The sequence below is a fragment of the Lontra canadensis genome, unplaced genomic scaffold, assembly GCF_010015895.1.
Source record: "Lontra canadensis isolate GAN:19392208 unplaced genomic scaffold, GSC_riverotter_1.0 scaffold96, whole genome shotgun sequence".
Taxonomy (NCBI): Eukaryota; Metazoa; Chordata; class Mammalia; order Carnivora; family Mustelidae; genus Lontra; species Lontra canadensis.
Window position 1 is genome coordinate 3,583,713 of NW_022631090.1, and position 11,274 is coordinate 3,594,986.

Genomic DNA, 11,274 nt, shown 5'->3' on the forward strand with positions numbered 1-11,274 from the left:
ATTCAGTCTTGAAATGTGGCTAATTATAGTATGTACCTCATAGGAATGTTAAGATTAAATGAGTTATTACTTATGAAATGCTTGTAAAATGTGGGCAGTAGTACCCAAATGAACAGTTAAGTGTTTTAGGGGATTAGCAAAGGTGAAATCCCAGTTGTGTAGAATGATTGGAGTAGTTATGAAAAAGTTAGGATTTAAGTTTGATCATGAAAAATAAGTATAATTTGTGGGGGTGCCTGGGTGGCCCAGTTGGCTGGGCCTCTGACTCTTGGTTTCAGCTCAGGTCATGGTATCATGGTCATGGGATGAGCTCTGTATTGGGGTCCACACTCGGCATGAAATCTGCTTCAGATTCTCTCTCCCTCTCCCTTGTCTCTCTGCCCCTCTGCCCCCTCCATGCTTGTGCACAAGCTCTCTTTCTCTGTCTCAAAAATAAATAAAGTCTTTTAAAAACAGTATAATTTGTAGAGTTGGAGAAAGAATGAGTAAATTAAAAGAAGAAGGAACAGTATATGTAAAGTTCAGGGAGGTGAAAATAAGTGGGGTATGTCAGAGAACAGAAAAGGTATTATTAATGTTGAGGCAAGTATAGGAGCAGATCCAGGACAGATTGCTAGGGTCATTGGTATTATTTAAAGTACCACTGCTATAACAGATTAACCTTCAATTCTCAGTGGTTTATAATATAATAACTGTTTCTTATTCAACTCATAATCTTCTGGAGGTGTTCCTGGTTGGGTAGCTTTCCACTTATGCCATCATACAGGGACCCAGGATCCTTCCATTTCATGACTCTGCCCCCCCATGTCCTTGGCATTCTTTCCATCTAGCTGGAGGAAGGGAAAAGAGAGAATGGAATAGTGTGTATAGGAGGTTTTTATGGGTCAGGCCAAGAAGTCATATACGTTACTCCTGTTCACATTTCACTGGCTAGTACTGTCACATGACCACACCTAAATGCAATGGAGGCTGTGAAACATAGTCTGACTTTGAAGAGTCTATAAGTTTGTTATGATCATTTAATCATATGAAGATATTTCTTTTAAAGAAGACATTGATTCTATTTTTGTGTGTCACATTGGCTCTTTATTCTTTTTTTAAAAATTTTTTTAAATTTATTTTCAGCACAACAGTATTCATTGTTTTTTGCACCACACCCAGTGCTCTTTATTCTTAAAAAAATCAGTCCAGAAGTGAGATAAAGACCTTTATAGGCTTTAAGTGAAACCCCAAAAAGAAGATTGTACTCACACTCATACACAATTTAAAATAAATAAAAGAATCACTAAACTATAAATTAAGTATAATGAAGTTCAAGAAAGTTTTGGGTTTTTTTTCCTCCATGATGACTGCTTTGATTCTTTTTAAAGAAAATTCAGTTTCTTTTTTTTCCCAGAAGCTTTTAATTCTAATTTTGGGGGGCATCTTTGTTGGTGTGTCTGTTTTGGCTATTTATTGGATAATCCAGTTCAAGTCTAACCTTTCAGAAAACCACCTTAATGTAAAATTATTCTTTGGTTTCACTTTGAGGAGTTTAGGGCAAGTCTGTTGAAGTTGGGGACCATAACTTCACTTCCTTCCTTTCACATGTTGTTTATAGATGCAGGAAAAAAAGAGGCAGTTCAGAGAGATTTAATTCTGACAGAAAACAAGACAACTGTTATTTTCTGGCTTAAGACTTGCTGTACAGACCTGCTCTAGAGAATAATTCAAAGTAGGACCTATTTTTAGCAGGAAGAGCCACAAAAGGTAGGGTTTAGATTGAGCTTAGTTTTTGACTCCCCATTAAAGTGGTGATTGTCATTCTGAAATCCAGACCTACAGCTCACCCCAAAATAATGGAGTCAAAAATCAAAATCGATCAAGAATTATCAGGAAAATTTAGCTGCTTTCTTAAAAAGCTCTAAATGACATGTGAGAATGAGATCAGAACCAGTGTTTCAAGTGCAGTTATAAAACTGATTATGTTTCTTCCTTCTTGTTTCTCTTTGTCCTTTATTTTTTATTTATTTCATTATGGTTATAAAAGCAGCTAACCATTTCATTTTTATCATAGTTAAATCATATGAATCATTCTCATGTAAATAACATTGTGGATGTGGCATTTCTCTGCAGTACTTTAATATTTGATTATAAGATTTAAGACTAAACACTACTGTGTCACTTGAACAGTCATTCCGGCTCAACCTCAGAGAGAACGAGGAGGCAACATATCTAATTTAGAGAAGACACAACAGGCTCCCCAGAGTGATCATGTTGTCTTAATGTGATGAGAATCTATATTACAGTGTTGGCATAATAGAAAGTGGCAGAATAGAAAGTTGGTATAATAGAAAGTAAGGAGTACATATCAGAGGTATCAATAACATCAACATGTGAAGCCAAACAAGGTCATAAGGATGAATTTTTTTCAATGAGACATGAGGGAGGGAAGTGGACATGTCCTCTAAGTCATATGATCAACAGTAGGCACTAAGACTAGAGGATTTGGCTGCTGAGTGACTATGGCCCAAGGAGGTAAAGGTAAGAATCCAAAATGTCTTACTCCAAAATTTCAAGCTTACATGACTGGGGAGACAGAAGAAAAGGGACAATTTAGGGGAAATAATGGGTTAAAATTGGAATAAGGTTGATTTGGGGGTGGCCAAGGACCATTGACATGGGTAGTGTAGATCTGGGATTTAGAGAAATAGGACCATCGCTCCAGGGAGATACCTACTGGATCCAGAGTTGGGAGTCATGTACATCAGTGAATATGGAGAGAAAAAAGACCTAGGGCTGAAGAGGACCATGATAAGCAGATAGAAAGCTGGGAGAAGAGTTTCTTGAAGAAGACTACGTAGATTCAAAGAGTGGACAGATTGGGGAACACAATATAGGTAGAGAAATACCGTGGTGTAGACAAAAGCAAAACAAAAAATGAAAGCAACAAAACCAAAAAGCATATATTCTTGTCCTCTAAAGTATACTACCCTCCAACCATTCCTTTGTGCATTCCTGGGTCTAAAGCATAGCAAGGGAAATTGAGATTCTACCACAAGACACATTACCACACATGTATCCAAAAAAGAGAAGATCTACATGGTACAAAAACAGTGAAATGTTTGTGTCCCATGAAGGAAATGTTAAAAAGCAAGGTTTCTTTTTTGTTTTCTTTTGTTCTACTTGTATGTTTCTAGAATGTTGTAATTAGGATATAATCTGACCTTTCAATACACAGTTGACCTTTGAACATTGGTCTAAACTGTGTAGGTCCACTTATACGTGGCTCTTTTCCAATAAATACAGTGCAGTACTGTGAATATAATTTCTCTTCCTTATGATTTTCTTTCTTTTTAAGAAATATTTATTTATTTATCTATTTGTTTATATATTTGAGAGAGAGAGAGAGTGGGGGAGGCACAGGGAGAGGCAGAGGGGGATGGAGAGAGAGTTTTAAGCAGATTCCACATGCAGTGGGGAACCAAACAGAAGGCTCAGTTTCATGACCCTGAGATCATGACCTGAACTGAACTGAAACCAGGAGTCTGATGCTTAACTGACTGCACCAACCAGGCACCCTTCTTCCTTATGATTTTCTTTTTTGGGGGGTAAAGATTTGTTTATTTATTTTTAGAGAGAAAGAGAGTCAGCACGTGGAGGGAGGGGCATAGGGAGAGAGTCAGTCAAGCAGATTCTCCACTGAGCCCAGAGCTGGACAAGGGGCTCAATCCCATGACCCATGAAATCATGACCTAAGCCAAAACCAAGAGTCGGATGTTTAACTGACTGAGCCAACCACACAGTCCCCTGTCTTATGATTTTCTTAATAACATTTTCTTCTCTGTAGCTTACTTTATTGTAGGAATACAGCATATAATACATGGAATATACAAAATATGTGTTAATCAACTGTTAACGTTATCAGTAAGGCTTCTGGTGAACAGCAGGCTCTTAGTAGTTAAGTTTTGAGGGAGTCAAAAGTTTTATGTGGATTTTCAACTGTGTGGGGGTTTGGTACCCCTAACCTCTATGTGGTTAAGGGTCAACTTATATATGTATTCTGTATTGGTGAAGAAGAGCAAATTGGCTAGAACTAGGATCTAAAGCCTAGGCCCCTTGCTTTTTCTCCTTGACTCACTTTATTTTTTTAATCCTTTTGGAAAAGTATTTTAGCACCATCGAAAATATGTGAAAGATTTATGGAAAATCAGGACTCAGCACTAATTTTGGGTCACATACTTGTTCAGTGTGAAGAGTATGTCAATGTTTTTCTTCTGTACTTCTATCTTAATGGGTGTATTATTTGGGTAAAAAACTAGACCTTAAGCTGTAATATAGACTATTAGGTGTTAACTCCAAAAACAAATTTGTTTTTACTGAGATTCAAAAGAGGATTGTTTATATGTTTGAAATTAAGACTCATTTTCCCCAGATCAAACACATATTTTTGATGTATTTTCCACTCACAAACAATTGCCATTTAATAGAAAAATATACACTCAAGTTAAGCAAGCAATGCGTCCTTATTGATACAGAGGATTTCTGGCAGAAAGTCATTTATCGTGTAGCTCTCAATTCCCGTTTTGCTGAAGGCCTTCCTTTTAAAGAGAATCTCTGTCCACTTCAGTAGATATCCACTGAAATAACCACTTTCAGTTGAGGCAATGTTTTTATTGTTTTTCTCCAGCTATTTGGTTGATTTGTTTTTCTACAGTTGTTTGTCACTATGCACAGTTGACCATAACAAATAACCACTGTAAAATCTGCTTTCAACATGGAAAAATGTCTGAATTAATTTTCCTGGTAGAGGCTCAGAAACCAGGAACCAATCAATGTCTGTTTTAAGGTGTTGCGGCCACCGATTCCTTTATACTCTCCTGATAAAACCAAACAGCAACCACTACAACAACCCAACTGCTGTGAGCACCATAGGAAATACATCACTTACCTTGTCTCATTGAATCCTTACAACGGTCCACCAGGATGATTACTATTACATTCCTGTTTTGCAAAAGAAGCTGATTTAAGTTATTTGTTTCAAAGTCACATGGCAAGTGGCAGAGTTGAGCCAGGAATATAAGCTGATCTAATACCAAGGTCCTGGTCGCTCTATTTCTTCTCAAAGTTATGCTGTACTATAGACAGCCCAAATAATTTGATAAAGGAGAAAATATGGTGGAAATTGTGATGAAGATATCTCAAATATTTTCTCTGACTGTAAGGGTTTATTTACATTCAAAGAATCAAACTGGTTTGCAAGATTTTACTTTACTCCTTCTCCCCACCCCTAGTTTGCTGCTTAATTATGTATCTAGGGTTAAATGCCAAGTGGGTCAATTCAGGTCTTTATCAGAATTGTGTCAAATATCATCTTCTCAGTGAAGTCTACCTTGCCTGCTGTATTAAAAATTGCACCATTCCCCTACCCAAAATACTCCCTATTTCTCTTCACTGATTTAATCTTCTCTTTAGCACTCACTGACATCTAATATACTATGGCACTAACCTGTTTATTTTGTTCGTTATCTCCCAACCAGGATGTAAGCCCCTCCAGGAGCAAGAATTGCTCATTATAGTATCCCAAAAATTGTGTCTAAAATTGTGTCTTATACATGATACTTTATTTGGGAAACCCAAAGAACTCCAAAATTGCTAGAACTCATAACAGGAATCCAGCAATGTGACAGGATATAAAATCAATGCACAGGAATTAGTTGTAAATCTATACACTAGCAATGAAACAGAAGAAAGAGAAATTAAGGAATCAATCCCATTTACAATTGCACCAAAAACCATAAGATACTTAAGAATAAACCTAACCCAAGAGGTAAAGGATCTGTATTCTGAAAACTACAGAACACTTATGAAAGAAATTGAGGAAGACACAAAGAAATGGAAAAACATTCCATACTCATGGATTGGAAGAATAAATAAGGTTAAAATGTATATGCTACCCAGAGAAGTCTACACATTCAATGCAATCTATCAAAATATCATTGACATTTTTCACAGAGCTGGAACAAATAATCCTAAACTTTGTATGGAACCAGAAGAGACCCCAAATAGTCAGAAGAATGTTGAAAAAGAAAACCAAAGCTGGTGGCATCACAATTTTGGACTTCAAGCTATATTATAAAGTTGCAATCATCAAGATAGTATGCTACTGGCACAAAAACAGACTTATAGATGAATGGAACAGAATAGAGAACCTAAAAATGGACCCTCAACTCTGTGGTCAACTAATCTTTGAGAAAGCAGGAAAGAATATCCAATGGAATAAAGAAAATCCCTTCAACAGATGGTGTTGGGAAAATTGGATATCCACATGCAGAAGAATGAAATTGGACCACTTTCTGATACCATACACAAAAATAAACTCAAAATGGATAAAATATCTAAGTGTGAGGTAGGAATCCATCAAAATTATAGAGGACAATGCAGACAACAATCTCTTTGACCTTGGTTGCAGCAACTTCTTGCTAGACATGTCTCCAAACACAAGAGAAACAAAAGCAAAAATGAACTATTGGGACTTCATCAGGATAAAAGCTTCTGCACAGCAAAGGAAACAGTCAACAAAACTAAAAGGCAACCAACAGGGGCACCTGGGTGGCTCAGTGGGTTAAAGCCTCTGCTTTCAGCTCAGGTCATGATCCCAGGGTCCTGGGATCGAGCCCCATATCGGGCTTTCTTCTCAGCAGGGAGCCTGCTTCCCCCTCTCTCTCGGCCTGCCTCTCTGACTAATTGTGATATCTGTCAAATAAATAAATAAAATCTTTTAAAAAAGGCAACCAACAGCATGGGACAACATATTTGCAAATGACATATCTGATAAAGGGCTAGTATCCAAAATCTATAAAGAACTTACCAAATTCAACACCCAAAAACCAAAAAATCCAACCAGAAATGGGCAGAAGACATAAACAAACATTTCTCCAAAGTACTTGGCATATAAAAGTCAATGGATGTTACAATCATCATCATCATCATCACCATTATAATGTTATGAGTCTTTTCATATTTTATCATGAGTATTTGACATTTACTACTCAAAACTGTTGTGGCTTTAGGGGACGACCAAACCAAGGTCTGTGGTTGAAAACATGGGGTGGGGGCCACCATGAGAATTATGGCCAGAAACCATGAATTACTTTTTTTTAAATTTTATTTATTTATTTATTTATTTTTAAATTTTATTTTTTTTTCAGCATAACAGTATTCCTTGTTTTTGCAGCACACCCAGTGCTCCATGCAATCCGAGCCCTTTCCAATACCCACCACCTGGATCCCCCAACCTCCCACCCCTTTCCACTTCAAACCCCTCAGATTGTTTTTCAGAGTCCATAGTCTCCCGTGGTTTACCTCCCCTTCCAATTTCCCCCAACTCCCTTCTCCTCTCTAACTCCCCCTGTCCTCCATGCTATCTTCTATGCTCCACAAATAAGTGAAACCATATGATAATTGACTCTCTCTGCTTAACTTATTTCACTCAGCATAATCTCTTCCAGTCCCATCCATGTTGCTACAAAAGTTGGGTATTCATCCTTTCTGATGGAGGCATAATACTCCATAGTGTATATGGACCACATCTTCCTTATCCATTTGTCCGTTGAAGGGCATCTTGGTTCTTTCCACAGTTTGGCGACCGTGGCCATTGCTGCTATAAACATTGGGGTACAGATGGCCCTTCTTTTCACTACATCTGTATCTTTGGGGTAAATACCCAGTAGTGCAATTGCAGAGTCATAGGGAAGCTCTATTTTTAATTTCTTGAGGAATCTCCACACTGTTCTCCAAAGTGGCTGCACCAACTTGCATTCCCACCAACAGTGTAAGAGGGTTCCCCTTTCTCCACATCCCCTCCAACACATGTTGTTTCCTGTCTTGCTAATTTTGGCCATTCTAACTGGTGTAAGGTGGTATCTCAATGTGGTTTTAATTTGAATCTCCCTGATGGCTAGTGATGATGAACATTTTTTCATGTGTCTGATAGCCATTTGTATGTCTTCATTGGAGAAGTGCCTGTTCGTATCTTCTGCCCATTTTTTGATATGATTGTCTGTTTTGTGTGTGTTGAGTTTGAGGAGTTCTTTATAGATCCTGGATATCAACCTTTTGTCTGTACTGTCATTTGCAAATATCTTCTCCCATTCCATGGGTTGCCTCTTTGTTTTGTTGACTGTTTCCTTTGCTGTGCAGAAACTTTTGATTTTGATGAAGTCCCAAAAGTTTATTTTCGCTTTTGTTTCCTTTGCCTTTGGAGACATATCTTGAAAGAAGTTGCTGTGGCTGATATAGAAGAGATTACTGTCTATGTTCTCCTCTAGGATTCTGATGGATTCTTGTCTCACGTTGAGGTCTTTTATCCATTTTGAGTTTATTTTTGTGTACGGTGTAAGAGAATGGTCGAGTTTCATTCTCCTACATATAGCTGTCCAGTTTTCCCAGCACCATTTATTGAAGAGACTGTCTTTTTCCCACTGTATATTTTTTCCTGTTTTGTCGAAGATTATTTGACCATAGAGTTGAGGGTCCATATCTGGGCTCTCTACTCTGTTCCACTGGTCTATGTGTCTGTTTTTATGCTATGAATTACTTTTGTGGGGTTGCCCAATTAAATGTTGACACAAGTAACTACAGGATGCAGTGGATTTTTGAAATTTTTCTGGATTCCGGACAGACTAGAACAATGGACAGAGTTGAGTAGGGAAAGGCAGTCCATCTGAAGTTTTTAAATTTTGGCACTGAGGATCATCTCTCCACATACACTACTACTCTCCTTTTATACAGACAAATGGCTGAGTATAATTCCTTACACAGAACGGTTTTAGCAGCTAACTAATCGAGCAAGACAGAGGGGAAGAAAAATTGTGGAATTGGTAAATGAAGTCAAGGCCATCATCACCATTTTAGGTTCTGACCATAAGATATGAAGTTTCTTGGTGACCACATATGACAGACAAAGAAAGAGAGAGAGCTGGAACCGAACACAAAGTCTGTTCACTAGGTCAGTGCAGGAAGGGTACTCAGGGTGAGTGGTACTTGAAAATCAACTAGTCATCATGAAGTAGATCTCTTTACATGCAGCAGAGGCCGTAGGTTCTGGACTGAGATCCGATCCTGGGGAAAAATTTGAACAAAAACAAGAGTTGCTGGGAGGATCACTCTATGAAGGGAGTATTTGAATGATTATCTGAATTGGTGACAGAAGGATCTTGAAGGTATGATTACAACATGTGGAATTGTTTGTGGGGAGAAAGGAATTCAAGTCCAGGAGAATAAGGTAAGCAAAGCAGTGGAGTTGAAAAAGCACAGAGAGGCTGAAATGTCAGGGTGGAATAGTTCAGTGTTGTGGGTCAAGGCTGGAAATGTAGATTGGGGCCATGTTGTGAATGGTTTGAATACCAAGCTGAAGAGTTTTAGGATTAATTCAAAATAGGAAACTGTTGAAAGTTTTAGCATAGAAGCACAACCTGCTTAGAGCTATGCCTTAGAACAGATTAATTTGTTAGCAAATTGGAGGGTAGCTTTCAAAGTTGTTAACCCAGAGACAAAAAAAAAAAAAAAACAGTTTAGAGAATTGCTGCTGTCTGGACAGAAGAGAATTTGGGACTAAACTGTGGTTGTGGCAGTAGGAATGGACATGAAAACCAAAGCCAAAGCATTTAAGTAAGTCTGGCGGAGAATGGCATCTGATTGGCTCAAAGACAGATGAGATAGGCACAGATTTGGAGGGTCTGTGCTGTGGGGAAGAAATGGGCAACATTTTCCCTATGTGAGAACATGGACAAGAGCTTACCATTGAGTCCAAGACACTCACTTAGTAAAAATTCTCTCATAGGTAGAATCAGTTTTTAAAATAAATTGAAAAAGCAGCCCACCTTTGCTTCTTTGGATACTCTGTCAGTTTGAAATAATTCCAATTATTTACCTAGATTCAAAAAAATACCACCACATTCTGGTTTCATGATGGTACAAAAGAGACACTTTTAGACCCAAGTTTTGAAAAAAGACTTGATTTTCAGGACAGCCAAATGCAACTAAAGCCAGAGACTGGAGTACATTCAATTTTGCTGTATTTTTGAGGCCACAGAAGTTCAGAGCAACCAAAGTGAATTGAGAGGAACCAAGAAAGCCAAATAAAACAGTTAAGAGTTGAGTGTCAAGAAAAGCTTCATGACCATGCTTAAATTGGAGCCTTTAGTTAAGAGGCACTACAGGCAAAATTGCAAGTAGCCTTGAGCCTTTTTAGAAATGGCCAGTGTTTAAAATCATACTCATCTAGCCTGATTATGTAAAACTTCTCATCTTGAGAAGACTTAGGAAATGCTGGCCTCAAATTTTCCCATGTGTCTTTTTAGCGTAAGTTAGATAAACTGGAAAGCAAAGACATGCAGCCTGGCTACTGGGAACAATTTCTTGAGCAGATGGAGAGAAATATGGTTCATCTAATTCACACAAAACCTCCTTTCAGGTAGATGTCTTATTTTGGTTTGGTTGAGAACTTTTTTTTTTTTAAAGATTTTATTCATTTATTCGACAGATAGAGATCACAAGTAGGCAGAGAGGCAGGCAGAGAGAGAGAGGAGGAAGCAGGCTCCCCGCTGAGCAGAGACCCCCGATGCAGGGCTCCATCCCAGGACCCTGGGACCATGACCTGAGGCGAAGGCAGAGGCTTTAACCCACTGAGCCACCCACGTGCCCCTGGTTGAGAACTTTTTGAACTGTTCAGATGTTACTTTTGTTCTGATTCCCCCAAGCCAAATACTCTCTTTGGGGTGAGTGACTCAAGGTCTGACAGAGTTATAAGAAAGACCATTAGGCTTGGGCCTACTCAATACTACAGGAAGATCTGCAATTAGCCTGCTGAGACTGTGAATATCTAATGTGAACATAAGCAGAGCAAAGAATTTTGGCTTCCTAAATTCCACTTGGATGGACCAATCCACCTGAATTGATTGCATACATTGATCAAACAGACCAGGGGGCTTCCAGTTCCTCTTTCATGACCTTATGGAGGGACCATAGTTAAAGTCAAATCTAGCTAGTGGGTTCCAATTAGTAGGGTCTCAAGTGAGCATAGCATGAGCCTATGTTGTGATGATCTTTGGGAATGACAAGGTTGATTGAAGAAGCTAGGGCCTGTGTCTTCACTTTGCTGTGCAGAAAGTTGTTCTCAAACATACTGTTGAAGCCCTATAACCAGTGCTGCTAGGAATCTGGTGATTTTGTCACCTTTTAGACAAGCCACAGTGTATGGTTTTAGGGAAAGGTGGTGGGTCTAGTCTCAGT